The sequence below is a fragment of the Ambystoma mexicanum genome, chromosome 8, assembly GCF_040938575.1.
Source record: "Ambystoma mexicanum isolate Mex_15411 chromosome 8, UKY_AmexF1_1, whole genome shotgun sequence".
NCBI lineage: Eukaryota > Metazoa > Chordata > Amphibia > Caudata > Ambystomatidae > Ambystoma > Ambystoma mexicanum.
Window position 1 is genome coordinate 212,023,548 of NC_090929.1, and position 17,855 is coordinate 212,041,402.

A 17,855-nucleotide genomic window follows, 5' to 3' on the forward strand; every position below is an offset into this window, starting at 1 on the left:
CGAATTCTCCCAGAACTTTGGTGAGCTCCAGTTGGACCGCCAAAGAGACAATCCCACTCATACAAGTTCCCTCACCAGAGTGCAGGACTGCTGAATCGAGGCAGATCGACCAGACGGTAACCGTTTACTCTTGGAGCGAATAAAAAGGTGCCAAAATCAGACTGACGTGAGACCAAAGAAATCCTTGCCATGGGTACTTTCTCGTGACTGCTGCTGTGACATCCCATTCAGAATCCTTTCTTTCGTCACCAGACCTAGGAATCGGCAGACCGGGTCAGTCGCTGCTGCAAAGGAAAGAATCCAGCTGTATTTTCTTCAACCACCCTAAGGTACTGTGGGGCTCGAGGTTGGAATTGCCTCAAGCCGAATCGTTCCAGTGTGACAGGAGTGTGACCCACCTTTTGGTATAGGTCTGTACTGCACAGGTTGGCAGTGTGACTGAGCAGCCAGGCTTATCTCAAGAGGGGTAAATGTGAACTGTAGCGCTGTAGCAGTGAAATTCGGAATTACAAGTAGCCAAGTAACCCACTCAAGGTTCCAGCTATAAATAGTTATTTATTTAACATCAGTTTTTAAATAAAGGTTCTTTAAAAAGGGCAAAATATGTAACCCTGTAAATATACTTCAAAATACTTTTCAGAATCAAAACATGTTGGTGGATAATCTTTGGAAATGGTTCATAAACAATTCCTATCCCCTGAGGTGACTTCATTCACAAGGACAGTAATGGCATTTATATATCACACTATACTTTGCTGATTCTGAGGTTGCAGAAAGGAAAGGTGTAAGGAAGGAAAAGGTTAAATGGGTTCTCAGTATATGGGAGGACAATTAAACCTTCCAATGGAATCTAGACAAGCCTTTGTCTAAAACAAGTTACGACCTGTGAGGGACAAACCAGATGAGTCAATTGGCTAGAAGAATCTGCAGGGAGCCGGACAGTCTATGGAGCTGAGGCAGTTCTTAGATAGTCTTGCAGAAAGTTGGAGAGTGTAGAAAAATCACTTGAAGAGTCACAAGCTGTGAAGCCACTGCAAGTCTCAACTGAGGAAAAGCACAGGTAAAATACACTGAGGTAAGTACCCCAAGTCTAAACCATACTTCTGGTTTGAAGAAGAGTGCTCCAGCTCTATTCTGTCCTGTTGCAGCAATGCAGACCATGGGTCATAGGGACAAGAGGGAGGATGTCTCAAGGGCTCCTGTGGCAGCAATTTGGAGGTTGTCTGCAGCTATGGTATCTTTTCAGTTCAGCGGCACTTCGCGGTTTCAGCTCTTGGTAAACTGCACCATTGTGGATCTTCGATACCGGTTGGGCTTCTTTCACTCCTTGGGTCCTGCACTCCGAGGGGACTCGAGCTCTGGTTTTCACCCCTCTGCCCCCCGGCACTAGGTTCCTGCATCAGCAAAGAAGTACAGCCAGTCGGGGGAAGATGGTCCAGTGGAGTTCATCTCGGGATTAGTTGGTCACACTAACCCAAGTGAAGTAGTTATCCCTTCCGGAGCTCTGTCAAATTGAAAAAGCAGTTCCAGCACAACAGGAGGACTTCACTGGGCAATTCTAAGGTCCAGCAGGATGCAGCAAGGTTCGTTCAGTTTCTTTGGGTGTTCTTCCCAGTGGTGGACTGTTTTAGTCCCAAAACCCTCGCCTTTTTAAGCAGGTTTCTTCCATTCATGCCCAGCCTAGGCTGTCAATAACACAGCAGGGTGGCGTACCTTTCAGGACAGCCAGCCAGCCAATGACTGGTTGCATTCAGGCATTACTAGAGACGAAGGACAGGGGAGTTTCGGGAACCTCCCTCACATCTTGCTTTTCCAGACTTAGTGGAGCCAGAGGCAGGCTTCAGGACTGAAGCCCGCCAAAGGCAGAACAAAGGGCTCAAACCTGGCTCAACGCACAGAGTAAGACCCAAGAAAGACCTTGCAAACATAAAATGGTGAAAAAAGAAGACTCGACAATTTTGACAAAATGGTCACCCATGGGTGCTATACTGCAGCTGAGGGTTCAGCCTGCGGTAGAAAAGCACAATGGTAGGAAAATTAAATCACTGCCACCAGCCATTTAATGTAGTGAGGGTAACATCAAAATGTTACTTGAAAATGTAGGAAAAGAGGCTACTGGGTAACCCTCTGCATTCCACACAAAATGGTGTGCGTGCTGGACCTACAAAGAGAAAAGGAAAGAAAAGTCCATTTCACTTTACTTTTCTTGGGAACAGTAGTTCACACAAGAAAAGTTATTTAAACCTTGTGAGAAATCTAAAGGGATTTCTCTGTGACCCAGCACTGTGGATGCTGGGTGTAGATGCCTATGGAGTTTGTCAGACTCCAAAAAACACTGGAAACATAAAATACAAATCATATCAAAACACAGAGTGAGAAAAAGGTCTCACTCCAGGGTTAAAATTAAAAGTCCTAAAGAATTCTCTCCAACACTCTGGATTGTACTGACAACGCATTAGAAGCCTTGACATGTTGCTAAGAAGTAAACTACTGCTGATGGTGTTGAATGTATTCCCTTCCTGCGGCCTTTGTCAGTGACTTTAGTAAATTAATGTAACTGCCATTTCTTCAACAAATGTGGATGTGCCACACTACTATTTAAACAGTAGAACTGTAAATTTCAGTAACAATTGTAAGCGCAAGCAACTACTATTAAAGCAGTCACCTATGAACATTATTGTTACTATTTCCTATGTGTGTTGGTTAAAACTACCTTACCTTGTGTGTATAAGAATACATGTACATTTTTAAAAAACGCTTCAGTGTGTAAGTTTCTTTGAACTATTGCATTTACTGGGTTCATTGTAACTGCCTACAGTTCACACCCTCATAAGAGAAGCCTGGCTGCTCTGCCATTCTTCCAATCCTTTTGGCAGTATAGACTTGTACAAAGAGTTGGGGACCTGTATACCAAGTGAGTTTCCCATGATCCTGCATCCAAGTGTACTTTAGGAAAACTCCCCTAACAGTAACCTTTTTAGATGGTGTAAACTAGGGGCTCTGCAGGATTCTTTGTGCATTGTTAACCTGCAGATTAAAGCACACACTGGAAGCCATATCCCACATGTGTGCAAGTCATTCTATCTGTAGGATCTATTTCTCAATCTCTGATCACCGTGCAGATTGTCCGATCCTGTAGCGTATAGAATGTTATCAGTATGTGGCATAAATTGAGATATTAGAGATCATGGTCCGCCATAGTAATGTGTCTGTAAGACCATGGTGGTTGGGTATTACATTTATAGTCCTTGCTTGTATCCGTGAAGGAGATTCCTGCATGAAACCATTTCTACCAGACCTCTTTTTTTATTTTTACAATCCAGTCCTTGGATAGTTCTGCTTTTCTTTGCATGTGGACAGGATGGCGCTGAGTGGGGCAACAGATAGTATCACATGGTCCCAGAAAAGTACTGTTGCTGGTGAGTGATTAGTGTTCGCATGGCTCTGATTTTTGTACCCCTCCCCCCTGCCTGGGATGCTGGCATTGGGAGCCTTTATCAAGTAACTGCCCTGTTAAAGGAGCTGTGGTGTCCCTTTTTAAAACCTTGAAACCAAATCCTCCTTTTCTGAATGAAAATGTTAGTTTGGCCAAAGAGACCTTTTGTCTTTACTGTTGGTTGCTGTACAAAGCCCAGGAGTATGGTTTGTGAAACGCACTGTACCTGTTGTAAGATATTTATTTTTATTGCCTTGATGGTTGCCAAAAGCCAGGTGAGACCATATTGCCTGGAATATTTTTATTTCCTCGGTCATTCTTGCATGTTCTGAGGTTTATGATGCTCAGTGAGTTCTTTGCATTTGAAAGGCCAGTGTTTTAACTTTGGCTGTGAATCATTTATGAAATCTGTAGTATTGAATTTCCTTCTGGTAACCCGGTAATGCAAGAACTCCTCACGACACAGAAGGAAGAAGTTATGGGCTTGGTATGGAGATTTCTGGGAATTGGATGACTACAGACTAGGTTATATGTGGAAAAAATACATTGTTTTCTGAGTATTGGGTGGAACTCCTTTAATGGTTTCACTAATGGCAATTGTCAACACCCCAAGCATTACAGTATTAAATGGTTAATAACCTTGTTTTGTACCTTAGTTATGTCTGATTGGTTTGTTTCTTTATTCGTTTTGTTGCTTAGCTTTCAATGGCTTTATGTCATCGCGATTTGTAAGTACAGTGTAAAGGCATCATGAAGCAAGACACAGAAAACAGATTCAGAATTCATAACAAATACTTTTATTAACTTAATGTCGGGATGCAAAAAAGGCCCAACTTGCCCTATGCTAATGTGGGATTTCTCTACCTAAATGAAACTAAGGAAAGTCTCAGTCAAAGAGTACAACTTAAAAATCTGTCTGTGTCCAAAACCTATACTTGCCCTCAGAACTAATCTATGCAATGTGTAGGATGTCGTCGGCAAATGAAAGGTGTTCAACATAAAGTTCCAAGCTTCTTCTAGCTCGTAGATTCCTTTCAGCGCCCCCTTGCCCCCCCCCCCCACCCCCCAAGTATAAAATAGTTCCAGCGACAGGTCTGAAAGTTAACTTTCTCCAGTTCAAAGTGCCTGTATTAACCAACACTCGGGTCTTACTTCCCCAAATGACATGGTACCAAACACAAAAGCACCCTGACGCTTCGTCCTCAAGCCAGTTAATACTTCAGAGGTTCTTTTCCCCAAGGCTCAGTTTCAGTGTCCCAAAAATATCCTTGGTTCTTTATCACACTTGCACCCTCCTGTATTGTTGGTTTTCATACAATGTAGTATTCCATATGTCTTTCTTTGGTGCAAGGTTAAAGTTAATTGCCTTTAAAACGCAGCATACACAGGGTAATTCATGGAAATTCGCACAAGTGTCACACGCGGCTGGCGCAGAGCGTGCCCGTGCGAATGTCTGCACCAGCCGCGTGCGATAAAATCGATTGCCCTCGCGCAAGGAAAAGCCATCAAGATCGCAAAACCATCACAAAGGGCTGCGCTAACCCTGTACCAGTTTACCGGACTGGCAAACGCAAAGCAGGGAACGTGTATTACGGGTTTCGGCAACACGTGTGCGCAAGAAGTTTCACACGCTATCGGGCCTGGGGGAGCGTGTGCGTGTATTTCAGGGGTGCGCGAGAATTTTCACATGCAATTTCAGCAGGGTACGTGTATTTCAGGGGTGTGTGAGAATTTTCACACGCAATTTCAGCAGGGTACGTGTATTTCAGGGGTGCCGGGGAGTCCTACATGCGATTTGGCAATGTGGGTCCTCCCAGGTGTTCCCTGTACACCCTCCACGGCCCCTGCAGGCAGCCCACACCACAGGGACTACCCTGCATCCCTGGTCATGTCCCGCAGGCAGCCCACCCAACATGGGCATGCCCCCCAGCAAAGGCACATGTCTCCTTGCACTACTGATCACCAACTTATGTCCCCCTGCCCCCACCCCCCAGCATTGCGGGGCACCTGCCAGCAGGCCCCCACACATGTCCCCCAGCCAACATGTCATCACAATCTAGATCAGCCTCCAAATGCCAAACACCCACCCGAGTATTGCATCCACCCACTTAGAAATGGCAATGACATGATAGAACCCCAATTGCAAGTTTGGAAATGAACACATGTCCCTCACATACACCCAATGGGTGTCAGTGAATCTCAAAACCCATATCATGATATGCATGATACCAATGAGATGATGCTACACATTGAAGTTTGATGAAAAAAATGTATTAAAAACAGCATAAATGGAATTAAAAATAAACAAATGACAATTGGAATCAAAAACCAAAAGCAGCATGTCCGTAAAATAATGAAAAACGACAAATCATAATCCAAAGGAAAGGTGTCCAAAGTCACAGTTCAAGGAAGTAAATCCAAGGTAAAAACAACCGAAAACCGTTGCTCCATGGGTAAATCAAAAAAAATCCAACAGTCAACTATATACAGATAAACAGACCAGGGTCCATGATCCCAACTGAAGAAATGAAACCTACATAAAAATACTACCTAATAAAAAAACTATATACAAAAATGTGGTCCATTGTCCAAAAGGTCCAAAAAAAATAAAAAAGCAAAGAAAACCTAACACTAACTACATAACTATTTACAAGGGCAGCGGGCTAGTCCGACGGCTTGACATGGGCCAGGGCATCATCGAACTCCTGTTGAATGGCTTGGAGGCGGGCATGTTCCCTGGCCCCGAGGTCTCGCAGGGATAATGCAGTGTCCAGCTCCAACTCCCTGCGAAGACTCTCGAGGCACTCAGCCCGCCTCAGCGCCCTCCGCATGGAGTCCTCCGCCCTGACCATTGTGAGCCGTTCCTCCTCTGCCCGCTGCCGCTCCGCACCTATCTGCTGGCCCAACCGCTCCCACACGGAAGCCACTCCCATTCCAGGGTTCTCCTGCCCTCCGGCCGATGCCTGCACCCCTGATGTTGATGGCCCCGAGCCATGATGCCTCCCATGTCGAGCCTGCCGCTGCCTCCGACGCAACTGCCTGTGCCAGCACGACGGCATCCAGGCTGATGGAATCCACCGACACTGTCGTGCACGTGCCCTGCCCGATGATGCTGTCACATCCTCCATCTGCTGGGGTCCAGTTGCCGGTGTGTCCACCCCTGCTGGACCTCCGACTCCCGACTGTGGCAGGGATGGGATCCCCACCGAGGTGGCTGCATTGGTCGGGGCAGGTCCACAGGGGGCCCTGGTGGCATCTGGGCCGGAAGACGGCATGGAGTACGACTGGCGCATAGCCTCCACAGAGGAGGAGAGGGTCGCCAGAGTGCCCGACACATGTACGAGACCCCCGACCATGACCGTTCCCAACTGGGCCACGTTGGCACGGTGCTCTTCGTGATGACATGCGTGCTCCCCCCGGGAAGCACGCACCTCATCACGAATGACAGCCATGCGCAACGCGACACCAATCAGGACCTTCTCCATACGGCCAGGGGTCCCCTCGTCCGCAGGTGGCGGGGAGTCAGATGACATGGACATCCCCCCCCCCCCCCCCCTAACTGCGGACGGGCCTGGGATGGGGCATCCCTGCTGGTGCATGGTGGTGCAGTCAGTGTCAGGGACAGTGACATGCACAGGCACATCCACGGCGACCTGTGCTGCCTCCTGCCCCTGGACTGCACCACTTGCACCAGCAGGGATGCCCCCACCAGGCCCCATGTGCGGCTCAGTAGCGGCCTCTGTGGAAACCACCAACCTGGATGGCTCCACACAGTCTTCCGCCGTTGCAGGCCCCTGTGGGGGCTCACCCACCCCTTCCGCTGCAGCCGTGGAGGCATCCCCGCCGCTTAGCTCCACAGCGCCATCTCCGCCCTCTTCTTCACTTTGCACTGTGTAGAGGGAGACATAGAACACAATCATCACGGTACTGTACAATGGTCCTCTAGACAGGAAGCAATAGCAGATGAGTGGCACTGTCAAAGATCACTTCCATCATGTCCCTCCACAACACGTGTCAGTGCAGGCAAAACACATGCAGTAACGGGCATGGCGCATGCTATGGACATAAGCAAACATGTCCAAGGGACTCTTGAAGCATACAATGTTGTTTTTGGACTCACATGCATCATGCCTATCACATGCAAACACTTCAACGTACTTTCATCCATCTGGACTAGTACACCCCAGACACAGTGGATGCAAGGATAACTAGGCTGCATCAGTGAATCTGAACATTGTCACAGACATGTGTCATGCATCCATGGCATTCACAAATCAGACACGCAGGTCAGAAACACAGACATAGACACCATACATGTACATGGCAACAGCACCCATCCCTCACACCCATCCATGTCCAGGAACAGAGACTGGCATGCTCTCATGTGTCCATTCCGCATAGGGCTCCCAATGTTGTATTTAAACACATACACCAACTGTGTGCTTCACACATTACTGGTCTCACATGCATGACCATGATGTCCCTGCACACACCACACACACACACGTTTACATGGCCTATGTCACACATGCAGGCAAGTATCAGACAACCAGCACACTGCAACATGCTCTGTCTCACACAGCAATTCTTGGCCACTTACCGCTAGACTCCAGACGGGTCTGCCTCTCAAGGATCTGGGCATGGAGCGCTGGGCGTACGTGTTCCAGGACCCTCAGCTGGATGGTACTCGTGCAGCCCCGGCCCCCCTCCACGAGGCGCCGGGCCTTTATGAGGGTCCTGGACCTCAAGTCCTCCCAGCGCTTCTTGACTTGCTTGATGTTGCGGGTTGCCACCCCCTCCGCGTTGATGGCAACCACAAAGTCGTCCCAGAACCTGTCCCGTCCTTCCTTGTCGGCGCGTGGTGATCCGAAGAGGGCATCATAATGCCCCAGGACAAGCTCCACCAGGACACCAACTTCCTTCTGACTGAAGCTGGTGGCCCTCTGCCCCTCTGGCTGGGGGTCGCCAGTGGTCTTGGATGGTGTTTGCCCGACATGGTGACCCCCGAGGCAGGCGTGGGTGGGCAACTGGGTCCTGGGGCTGGGCTGTGGAGCGATGGTATCTCAGTCGGGAGTGTTCTGTTCCAGCAGGGGTGGACACAGCAACTGGACCCCTGCAGATGGCTGATGTGCAGGCACCAAATGGCAGGGCACGGTGGCAGCAGGCAGGCAGGCAGCAGCAGCAGAGGGCTCGTGGGAGGCTGCTCGGGGCTCTGGGGGGCAGTAATCCGGCCTTTTGGGCAGGAGCGTGGTCTTCCGTGTACTTACGCGTGGCCAGCTTGATACGGAGTGATTTGGCACGTGAAAATTCTGCATATCAGCGTGTAATTCGAGGAAAGGCCCTTAGCGCGTCAGCACGCATACGCGATTCCATTGGACCAAAGGCCCTTAGCGCCTATGCGCGTCTGTGATGTATCGCGCACGGGTGTTGCTTTTAGTGGGGTGCGGTGCGTGTGTTTTGCAGGCGTTGGGGTTCACACGCTATTACTTCACAGCGGGTGGGTGTTGGCTACGCGTTCTTCTACACGCAAGGCAGACGGTGAGTGGTACCCTGCTCCCCGAGAACCGATCGCCTGTAAAACCATCTGCGAGCCCCTGAAATGCACGTACCCTGCTCCCCCCAGGCCCGATTGCGTGTGGAACTTCTCGCGCACCCCTGAAATACATGCACACGCTCCCCCAGGCCCGATCGCGTGTGAAACTTCTCGCGCACCTCTGAAATACACGCTCCCAGGCCAATCGCGTGTTGAACTTCTCGCACACCCCTGAAATACACACACACGCTCCCCCAGGCCCGATCGCGTGTGGAACTTCTCACGCACCTCTGAAATACACACACACGCTCCCCCAGGCCCGATCGCGTGTGGAACTTCTCGCGCGTGTAGAACTTTGGCGCACATTTTTTGCCTGCGCAGGGACGCTACCGCCTGCTTTCGTGTGTAGGACATGTATGGGCCTTTGCGCGTCTTTGGCCGTGCGCTGTTTTTCCCTATTCAATTCCATGAATACGTGTTGTAGGCGAGCGTGTGGGCGTTCTGCGCACTTGCCTCCTGTACTTCCCCCGTGACGCCCACATTTTCATGAGTTGTTCCCCATTCTGCATGTAACGCCCCTTGTTACGCCTACTTTTGTTATGTGCGAATTCGCTGTGGCCTTAACGCACGGCGTTCGATAACCTGTGCGCCGCGCACTTTTTCAGTGCACCTCCAATATTTTTCTCGCGCACGGACTTCCATGAATCGGTGTGCGCTGGTTTCCCTACGATTTTCGCACTTGCACTGCGATTTTCGCTCTTTCACTGCGAATCGCACGTTTTCGCACGCTTGCGCAGAAATATTCGGCGCACATTAATTCCATGAATCGGCCTGACAATGTTTTCACTTGTATTTAATTTTCATGATAAAGTTCCAATACTTTAAAAGGTTATACATTTTTAGGGTCCAGCATGCAATCGCTTTTCACTTTTTTAAGGTTCAATATGAAGTGTTGGTAAAGTTTCATTCTTTTCTGAACTCGCGATTTAACCGTTCTGCTTATTGGTAGTTTTCATTCAGTTCAGCACGAACACAAAAAATGTGCGTTGCACTTGTAACACTTTATTATTTATTTTTTGTAAAACCTTTTATTATTTTGCATACAAAGAAAGTAAGCAACAGCTCCACATAAACTTGCATAACCTTAAAAGATGATTGGATAACACCACCAGGCTCAAGCTGATCTCTGCCAGGAGAAGTGTTGTCAAATGAAAGCGTATCATACATCCAGAACAATGCCAAGTATTCCAATTGCTGGAGCATATTACCCCCACTCCCTATCCACCCTCGCCCCACTTCACCCCCAGGTCTTCTCCCATTTCCTGGGACAACCAGTGGTGTTTATTCTCTTCTCCAGGGCCATACAGCAGTCCATTTCAGCTACCCACGTTGTTGATCTCTGGCTCTCTGCTGCCACGGTTGGTACAGTTTCTCAAATCTGAAGCCGGTTTCTCCCCACACACCCCCAAGAGCAGTATTCGTGGCTCCCCAGGTATCCCCAGTCTAGTAACCGAGTGGACCTTGTCCAAACATTTTTGCCAAAAACAAACCCGTGGGTATTCCAAGAGAATATAAAGTGTCCTCTGCCCCCTCACATCTGAGACAATTCGCATTTTTTCCGCCCTGCCCCACTTGACTAGGGCTGGGTGGGAATAGTAGACCATATGTAGTGCTTTGCGTTGTATCAATTTTATACGGGCCAAGAAACAAATTTCCCTTGGGAACAATAGGGCCTCCACCAGTCCTCCAGTTCCAACGGGCCAAGATCCTGTTCCAACCGTGCCTTAAGGGTCACCAGGTCTTTTACGGCAAATACAGTAAGGACCTGGTATAGGGCAGAGGTAACCTTCGTAGTTATGTGCTCCGGGAGAAGTTTTGCTTCTATCAGGGATCAGGTTGGCACGTCTTGAAGGTACTGGAAGTGGGCCAATGGCGTATGTGACAGTTTTCAAGGATGGTGAGTTTCTGGGACACCGCAGCCAGCTGCTTTTCGATCTTCTTGAGCGCATCTTCATTGTCCGATATTCGTTGCTTTGCCCACCCATGAGGCCAGGTTGCAAATGTCAAGTCGCAGAAAGGACACCTCTGGGGCTAATTATCAATCTTTGTCTCTACCGAGGACCTGGAGTCTTCTATGGCGCTCATAATATCTGTTAGCGATATTCTCTGCTCTCCCTCGGAGGCCCCCACAGATGCCACTGCCAGCTCCTGTGGCGTGGCATAGGGTAAAGGGTTGCTCACGGTATATCGTGGCGTTTGTCCTTCGCCATCCCCGCTGTGCCCCAGTAGTCCTTGGCTGCTGCCCCTCTGGAGGCTCCAGTTTTCTGATGAGATCGCAGCCTGTCCCAGGTATCGCCCCGCCGTCGGGATCCAGCAGAATCTTTGGCAGCACACTCCCCTTTTTAAGTGCCCTTACACAAACCAGGTGCCACTTTGGCCTGCTGGCAATTGTACCTTCCTCCTGAAAAACCCCACCACATCCCCTCCCGCCGCCGGGATTATGGCGCTCATGCATGAACTGTATAGCACCTCCACATGCAGAGGCCCTGCCTGTTGGTTCGGTCTGCAGCACTGTTCGCGAGAGAGGGCACAGCATGCAGGGTGTGTCGTTCCACACATGGAGTGTGCTGCCAGTACATCCACCTGGGCACACAGAACGGTTGTGGGCGGCCCCTGTGCAAGACCCATTAATGGAGTTTTTATAAGAGCTGCTAGTCAGTGTTACCACGAGCCCCCGCAGTGCATGTTGTAGAGGTGTGTTAATCCCACTGTTCCTGGGCTTCTGTCCACTGTCTGCCATCTTGTTCTGTTTTTCGGCGGGGAACCCGGCTTCTTCAGTCTTCCACGCCCTACAGATGTCACTTGGCCGGGCCTTACAAACACAAACTGTCCCTTCAATGGCACCAGTCAGCGACGCATGCCGTGCCCCCCCACCCCCCACAGTGGGAGCTGACTTTTATGTCCACCTATGCTGGTGTTGCAGGGGGGGAGGAACTGGGGGGAGGAGGAGCCCATGAAGCTTGTGTCCTCCGATGGCATCCCCTCCCCTAGTGTCAATATTGCAGCTGTGCCTCGACCACTGTCACTCTTATTTGTAAAGTGCCTATACACAAAGTAAGTGTTTCAAAGTGCTCCAAAAGGGAGGGAACAGGGGGAGGGGGGAGGAGTCATTCTGAGTCCTTGAACTTCTGAACGATAGCAGTCTGCATGGGCAGAGTGGGTGCATGGAACAAGTGCATATAATACAATTAACGGTGTAGATGACAGCAAATGGTTCTGGCGATGATTCTGCAGTTTTTCCAAGTGCATTGAGGCATCACCATGCAAGCAGGGGAGACCAGGGAAAAACAGACTATGTTCAAGGCATGGTGCATTCAGATTGCAAGTGCACAGACAAGTGCAGGGAGTGGTGGAGGTTTGTGGGGGAGGGGACCAAGTGCGCCCAGTCAGAAGCTGGGATAAGTGCTGAGAAATGCCACTCTCATGGATCATTGACCAAGTGCAGTAATGATGAGGCAAGTGCAAGGCCTGGAGGCAAGTGCGAGAGGACTAGCGATGGTGCGGGGGACCTGGGAGACTCGGGTACACCAGGTGGCCAGTCAGCAGGCTGTGCAGAAAAGGAGGGAGAGTGGGATAGAGTGGAGAGAAAGGGTAGCAGGAGAGAGAAGGAAGTTTCTGGAACTAGATCGGGCTCAATACGGAGTGCGGCAGGGAGGCTATTCCAGAAGGAGGCCCCTGCAGAGGATAAAGATCTCCCTCTGAATCTCTGCTTGGAAAACCGGCTTACTCGCAGAAGGTTGGAGGTAGATGAGCAGACGGCTCGGGAAGGATGGTATTTAGGTAGGCAATGTTGCAGATGGGTAGGTCCCAGGCCCCAGAAAGCTTTGTGGACAAAGTAGAGGGTCTTGAACTTGATCCTTACAGCCACGGGGAGCCAGTGGAGGGATTTCAGCGCCAAAGAGATGCGGTCCCTGGGCTTGAGGCCAAGGATGGGTCTCGCGGTTCTGTTCTGGATGAGTTGCAGAGGGCGCAGAGGCGGGGAGGTTGAGAAAGAGGCTGTTGCAGTAGTTCAGTCTTGAGAGAACCAGGCCTCTGGAGACGGTGAGCCGCTGGGGGAAGGTGAGAAAAGGAAGAGTACCTCTGAGGAGGTGTAGCTGGTAGTTAGATTTTTTAGAGATGTCCAGAATGTGAGTGGAGGAGGAAAGAGTGGAGTCAACAACAACCCCAAGGTATTTTTCCTTGCGTGCGGGTGCAGGGCCAAGGGAGGCTGACCAGAGTGGAAGTAGGAAAGCTGGAGCAGGAGTCCCAATGCGTACGATCTTAGTCTTACTTGCATTGAGGCAGAGGTCATTTGCAGCACACCATGACTGATTTGTGGACATTCCGATTTGAGAGCGGTAGAGTAGGTGGCTGAGGGTAGCCTGATGGAGAGTTGTGCGTCATCCGCATAGCACTGGAAATTGGAGATGAAAGTGGCTATCACACGTGCCAGGGCAGCCATGTAGACATTGAAGAACCAGGGGAGATAGGTTATAGCCCTGGGGAACGCCACATGTTGAAAGTGATAGTAAAAAGAAAGGACCCAAGTTCCACCTGGGATGGGTGGTCTGAAAGGAAGGAGGTTAACCATGCCAGAGCCTGACCTGTGATTTCAAAGGCAGAGGAGAGTTCGAGAAGAATGAGGACAGAGCGAGTGTTGGTGTTGAGATTTGAGAGCAGGTCTTCACCGTTGTTCAGAAAAGCAGTTTCCTTGCCTCTGGATTCTCTGAAGCCAAACTGATGGTCGTGGAAGCTGCCAGTGTTTTCATTGTGGAGGGTGAGCTGAGAGCCAGCTTCTCCAGGAAAGGGGTGATGGAGATGGGGCAGTGGTTTGCTGGAATGAAGGGATTGGCAGAGGGTTCTCCTAAGAGGTTGCACAAGGGACTGCGTTGGAGAAGTTGGGAAAACTCCAGTGGCAAGAGAGATTAGCCAAGGCTGGAGCGAGAGAGTCATTGTTTACTTGATGGTTTTAGAGGGACAGGGTTTCACCTGTGTATATGAAGCCTTCATAGACCGGACTTGACTGGCAACTTAATCAGGTGTGATGGGACAGAGAAGAGGGAAGTGGTGGAGAGGCCAAGGGAGGCTCCGGAGATGTTGGTGAATGAGGTGGTGTGGAGGAGAGAGAGGAAAGGATGTCTTGGGTTTTTGTGGTGAAGTGTGCAGCCAGGGCCGAACAAAGGTCCTGGTTGGGTGTGGCGTAAGAGGAGGCTGCTGCAGGATTGGGCAGTTCCTTACAGACTTTAAAAGGTTTGGCCGTGTTTGATGCCACGGAGATGCAGGCTTGAATAATGACACTTTTCTTGGTGTGGATGCAGAGTCAATATTGCCAGGCCAGTTCGTCAGAGGATCCGCCATCCACTTGCGTTTAAGGGAAGCCAGATCAGAGTCATACCAAGAATTGCACTTTTTGGACGGCTTCAGTCGGACCCTCATGACCGAGGCAAGAGTATCAAGGGTGTTGGAGATGGAGAGATTAAAGTTAGTGAGGGCTGCGTCAGGGTGGGAGTCAGCCACAGGAGTAGGAGGCGGAGAGTAGGTAGAGGCAGCCACAGTCACTTTTCATGGGTCTGATGACTTTGAGACCGAGTGGAGCACCAGGTGTGTAGATGCAAGAGGAGAGCTTGAAGTGTGATGAGAGAAGAGTGGTCCGTCCAAGAAAGGGAGATGGGTAGTGAGGGGGATAGAGAGGGATGTCGGTAGAGATGAAAGCATCCAAAGTGTGGCCTGCTGTGTGTGTGGAGCCAGAAGGTAAAATGGAGAGGGAGAGAATCGCATATATTGCGGAAGGGTCCCGAGGAGTCAGAGTCCAAATGGATGTTGAGATCTCCCAGCAGGATGAGTTGGGAGGAGGAACAGGAAAGTAGAGAGGGCAGGTCAGCCCATTCTGAGAGTACGAGAGTGTGAACTGTCCTGGTGGCCGATAGAAGGTGGCCATAAGGAGAGAAGATTTAGGAGAGAGTGAGAGCCTGCACACTGGTATTGGCATAATTGACCTAAAAATCTTTGACCAAAAACATTTGATCGAATTTCTTTGACTTTTTTGCAAAGACTGTGGGAAAAAAAGTCAACTTTTATCAATTGTTTTAGGTCCAATAGACCCAAACCTGCAGTCTAGGCACTCGGAGGAGTACGCCTGAGTAGGGATGATGGATACAAGTATTCATTCTGGGAAGATCATGGCCACTCCCCCCTCCTTTCCCTTTGGGCCTGGGCACAGAGGGGATCTTCCATCCTTCAGGGAGGAGTGTGAAAGCTTGTGGCAAGAGCTTTTCATGAACCATGCACATCAATGTCCATGAGTTCAAGGAGGTTGAAGATGTCAGACGAGTGTTTGGCAGCAGAGCAAGAGTTAAGAGTGGTAATATGGAGCAGAAGAGCAGGAGGGATAGTGGAGGGTGGCGGAGGTGCCAAGGCCAACAAGGGAGCCGGGACAGTGAGGAAAGGCGAGGGAGCCTATGCAGAGGGCACAGTAGGCAAGGGAGCCTGTGCAGAGGAGGAAGGCACAATGGGCATGGGAGCCTGTGTGGAGGAGGAGGAAGGCCAAGTAGGCAAGGGAGTCTGTCCACGGGGAGAGGTATGGTTCGAGAGTCGAGGTAGGAGCCTGTCGGAGGAGAAGGTTGGGTTTGAGGACCCGAACTATGATGGTTCCATTCCGATAGACATCAAGATGACCCTGGAAATGGCAAGGGGGTCAAGGAGGACCTCCCAGCAGGTGCCACTGTTAATGGGATGTTGGGATAAAACTCCCAGACAGTTTGAGGGGTGCTAGGAGTTTCTGAACTCATGGAAGGCCTAACTCCTTCACTTCCCTAAAGAAATGCAGGCCCAGACAGACATTTAACTGCGGTTTATTGCAGCCAAAACCAACAGGGATCAGTACAAGGAACAGGCTCCTGGAACTTCTCTGACTCGAAGGCCAGTTTTGTAGCGCTGACATCAACATGACATCAGTCTGGGCCCATCTCCAGCAAACCTATCAAGCGAGTAGATTGGGTGTAGAGTGGTAGTTCTACTATAGCAACCCCTATATGTGTTAGTTAACTGACTGTCAGGTGTCGGGCCTGGTCCATCCCCGAACAATGCTACTTAGAATGGATTGTGTCCTCCCATGTATGCCTCATCTCAGATATATTCTTACCTTCAGCTTTGCTGATTCGGAAAAAGTGTTATGAATTTGAAAGGCCTGACCCGACTCAGCATGCTGATGCAGGATATATAAAGTTGATGAACAGTGTAACTGAATTTATGGGGTGGAACTGAATTCCACCTGTTTATCAGGAGGATGATATGACTGACATCCTTTCAGGGGGACCTCTACAAGACACCATACTTCCTTTTCATGTCGCTTTACAAAGGAGGGTGAACACTGTATGGAAAATCCCTGAATCTATTCTGGCAGTAAATAAAAAAAGTTTCAAAATATATAGGCCCTGTTCTTCAGATCCTGAATATTTGAGTAAACCCCCATCACCTGAAAGTCTTGTAGTTTAGGTAGCTACTTCTACTAGAAATGCTGCATATCCTATAATTCCCCCAGATAGGGATGATAAAGATTGATGCATTGTCTCGAAAGATTTTTACATCAGGGAGCATGGCTTTAAAATCTACAAATGTAACTTGCACCCTTGCAGGATTTACATATACACTGTGGGACCTTTTTTGACAGCAGCAGCTGAACACATCCCTGAAGGTGAGGAACGTGAAGGGTTCCTGTCCATTGTAGAGGATGGAAAGTAGGCTTTGGGGGAATGCCTTCTTTCAAGTTTGGACACGGCTGACCGTATCAGTAGGTCTATGGCATCTAGTACGGTACTACGCAGATTTGCGTGGCTGAGGAAGTCTGGTTTTGCACCGGATGTGCAAGGCTTCTCAATATGCCATTTGACGGCTTGAGTTTGTTTGGCAGCAAGGCGGATGAAAATTTGGAGAAGCGGCAGACCTCCAAAGCGACAGCAAAATCACTGTCACTATACAACAAGCTCAACGCCCCTACACATGCTCATCTTCCTGGAGGGGTCGTTCCATTTTTTTTTTTTAATTCTTTTTTAAAAAAAATAAAACGTTTATTTTAAGCAACAAAAACAAAATGAGGACTAGCATGTCCATTCATAGGCAAATAACAGTAAATGTGGCACCAATCACAAAAGGCCTTTCACGTAAACATATTTGCATGTTCAAAGTCTCGCAAGCTACACCAGGGGGTTCTAGGTCACCCCCCTCTTCCCACCTCCCCCATATTTTGGTAGCTTTGGTAGGGCAGCCCCTCGCATTGTAGTCCTTGCGTTCCACCATAGCGCATGTGTCCATATCTATTACCCATTGGTCCAGCGTCCGGGACTCTGGGGCTCCCCATTTCTGCGCAATGTTACGTTTCATCAGCCCCGCTGCCGTGGTTAGAAACAGACTTTCCCATTTATTAACAGTACTCTCGTTGGGTATGCCTAGGAGTAGGACCTTTGGAGCAAGTTGGATGGCACGGGCTAGAACTCTAGCAAGTTCATTACAACATGCATTCCAAAAGATTTGGATCCGGGGGCATGCTCACAGGATGTATATGAAAGTTCCCTCTTCCTCTCCACAATGGAGACAGTTCGGGTTTGGGGCCCGTTTCCATACAGTCGTCCTGGGGTAATATACCAGATGTAAGATTTTTAACTGCACTAGACGGAGCCTGGAGGAGATGGCAACCTCCCGAGGATGCATCAGCCCTGGATCCAGTCCTCTGGGTCTATCCTTCCTACATCTTCTTCCCCCATTTGGCCTTCAAACTATTCAGTTCAGGAGTGGCAAAGGATGATATAACCGTGTACAGAATGGAAGTGCATTTGGTGGGAATGTGGGCTG

At 49.5% G+C, this 17,855-nt stretch overlaps 1 protein-coding gene across 7 annotated transcripts in view; it reads left to right on the forward strand.

The window, feature by feature from the left end:
- Positions 1-17,855, forward strand: part of BRD3 (bromodomain containing 3) — an 853,641-nt gene that overhangs the window by 234,572 nt on the left and 601,214 nt on the right. The window lies entirely within an intron of this gene.